General features: G+C 39.9%; 1 pseudogene; it reads left to right on the top strand.

Moving 5' to 3' along the window:
• The first annotated feature begins 206 nt into the window (after window positions 1-206).
• On the top strand, window positions 207-2925 carry LOC146635503 (uncharacterized; annotated as a pseudogene).
• Window positions 2926-3219: the final 294 nt, after the last annotated feature.

Genomic DNA, 3219 nt, shown 5'->3' with positions numbered 1-3219 from the left:
TCTGGAATGTGTGTACAACCACTACGAACTGAAAAGAAGACCAGTAAGAGTTGATAAGAGAGACCAGATTGGCTGTGAGTTGGAACTTCATTACTGCACCCCGATTGTGCAACATCATCATCCAAATTTGCTCAAGTCTTGAGAATCATATCATTGGAAATACGAAAGAAAAGTCAGCTTCATCACAATGACATTGTCTCCAGGTAATGGTAGAAAACAAGAAAAACAACCCAAATGACGTATTGCAAAAAGTGATGTTACACCCAAAAGGTGTTCTTTTATGGTTTTAAAGGAGCATTGAAATTTTTCAGAGCCGATGTCAGGAGGACATAGTTTATTTGGATGCTACAGGCAGTATCATCAAAAAAGGAAGGGTTCGCCTCCTTTCTATGTTCATGAACTTATAGTAAGGAATCCACAGAAAACATGCTCTCCCCTACCAGTGGCTAAATATTTGACAAGCGACCATATCACTGCCTCTGTCACATATTTTCTGGAGGCACTTATGACCGATGTTACAAGGGCCTCTGGGCACAAAGCCATGCAGTCACCTGTAATGCTCATTTGTGATGGATCAATGGCCCTAATAGCTGTTTAGCATTCCCCCCCCCAAAAAAAAAAAAAAAAAAAATCTGTCAGACACAATAAATCATTATTACAACACCGCTTCTGGGAAAGGAAACAAGACTTTGAGGCTCCAATTCTTCATAGATGTCTTAGTCATGTCATGAAGAATGCCAAGGAGATTTGTAAAAAGTAGTAAGTATAATCCTGTTATTAGTGTTTGCGTGGGTTTTTTTTGGCTCTTGATATGTGACATGGCATCTCATTTTTCAATTTGGGGAAACTTTTCACATTATTATTACAGTTTTGGAAAAGCTTAAAGATAATTTCTTCTTAAACTGAACTACCATCTCACAATACACACTGTTGGACTCTTCACTACTGCGACTTCCTTAAAAGACCTCACTGACATGGTTCAAAGTGCTGCAGCTGTTTTTGCAAGTCCGTATATTGGTGAGAATGCTGAAAAACATTTTCACAACCTGCAGTTATGGAGGCGGACATCCATTGTTGATGTTCATGGTAGTCTGTTTTATTTGTTAACAAGAGAATCATGTTTGCTAGCCTGCTCATTTGGGGGTTGTAGTCTGGGGTGGCTTGGGCTGCATCAACCTCAGGTTTATGCTATGGTTTAACACTCATCTTTCAAGGTAGTTTAACTTAAAAAAAAAACCAAAAAAAACCCACAACCCACAGGCACAGACGCTCACATATTCTCTCTCTGTCAGAGCTGTTATGGAAGTCAGGAAAGGACCCAAAATGCAGACTCAATGTAGCGGTAAAACTTGAACTCAAAATGGCAGTTTTATTGCTGGACACAAGAAAGAACTAGACTGGACTACAAACATAAACTAGGCAGGTAGAACACACAGACTTGTATGAGGGAGAGTGCAGCACTGACAAAGAGAAACATGGGGCTTAAATAAACTGAGGGATAATGAGGGAATGAGACACAGAAGGAGAGCACAGCTGGGAGTAATTAGGCCAGATGAGACAAGAAAAGCAAAACTACATACCCTGACACGGACCTTCAAAGTAAAACAGAAAACACACCAACTGAACTCTAGACATGTAAACTTAACAGAGACCGGGGAGACAAAATATAGAGACATGAAACGTGGGACCGAGAGGCACAGAGTAGACACGAGATGGAACATTTGACAAAACCTAAGAACTAAAACCTTAACAGCCATAGCTGAACCCTAGGATAATAATGATTACAAAAACAATAATCAAAACAGCACAAAGTACGCAGAACATAAACCATAATATAAAATAATACCAAAACACAAGAGCTCAAAATGCTAGATCACAAATACCCAGAACCGTGACACTCTCTCTCTCTCACAGACACACACACAGCAAAACTTGGTTTGTTTTTGTGTACCAACGTCTGTTTTGTCCTTTTGGTGCTGGATATAATTTGAGTGTTTTGTTACAGATGCAGATACATTGCAGATTGTTCATGAGAGTGTGGGGAGTGAGTTGGAGGGTGGGGTGGGCTGCTTTTAACTATGTAAAGCACTTTGTGCTACATTTTTTGTATGAAAAGTGCTTTATAAATAAAGACTGATTGATTGATTGATTGATTGATACATATACTTCGTTTTTTCCCAACACCCCCATTATTGTCTTTTTTTTCCCATGGGTCCCTTTTTTTTGCCTTTTCCTCTACTTTCTTCTGATATCTTTCTAAAATTTGCTGATGGCTTGGCTGATTGTGACCTACATCTGTTTTCACACCTTGGCTCGTGTGATTAGGTAGAGGATCATTAGGGGGTCCATTGTGCCTCCTGGGGGGTTACTCCCACAGAGCTTAAATCTGGGACTCTCCACCATTTGATCCTAGAACTGAAGAAGCTTCTCGGATGAGAGGTGAAACGTCTACAAGCAAAATAAAGAATAATTACACATTTAAAAAAAAAATGACAAGCCCTATCACTAATTTGTGTACCTGGGTATGTAGTGTAGTGTTTTATTGTGAAATAAAATAAAAGTCAGCCACACTCATTAAAACACATTAAAATACATTAAAATTAGATTCTCAAAATCAGTCTTCGGATTAGACTTTTGGTTTCTATTTATGATAAAACTGCATTATACACCACAGACACCCGTAGGCCACGGCAGCACATTAACACACACACACCCAAAAAAAGTTATAGCAACTGTATGTTTATTTTCTGTGGGTAGTATTTTGTTGTTGTTCTTCTCAGATGTTTTGGGTCAGCTAAGGGGATCACGACCCCGGGAATGTTCCTGCGCTGGAGGCAGCCACACCTGCTGCTAGTTATCTGCAGCAGATTACACTCACCAAGGGTTAAGAGTGTGGCTGAGCTCCAGTTAGCGCCAGATCCTTGAGTCAAAACTAATCAGTACAGCTGTGGATTATCATTGGTGTTGTGAAAGTAACTTCACTGACTTGGGATTGCCTTTGACATTTGTGTTCTGGTGTTTCACCAGGAATCCGGAGCGGAGTGTGTTTTTCACGGAGCTGAGCCACGGTGGGGAACAGGTTTTTTTTTTTTTTTTTTTACAAGCAGCCACTTATCTGTTCACCTTTTATGGACATTTGCACTGTGGGATTCTGCAATGTGTCTAGAAATGAATAACTCAACTGTATGGGGTGACTAAGTTCATCATGTTGCTGTCACA

This window comes from Diplotaxodon limnothrissa, linkage group LG3 (assembly GCF_057381915.1).
Source record: "Diplotaxodon limnothrissa isolate DT_005_m linkage group LG3, D_limnothrissa_male_GT1.1, whole genome shotgun sequence".
Classification (NCBI taxonomy): Eukaryota; Metazoa; Chordata; class Actinopteri; order Cichliformes; family Cichlidae; genus Diplotaxodon; species Diplotaxodon limnothrissa.
The sequence above is the reverse complement of the archived record's forward strand: the minus strand, read 5'-3'. Positions and strand labels throughout refer to the sequence as shown.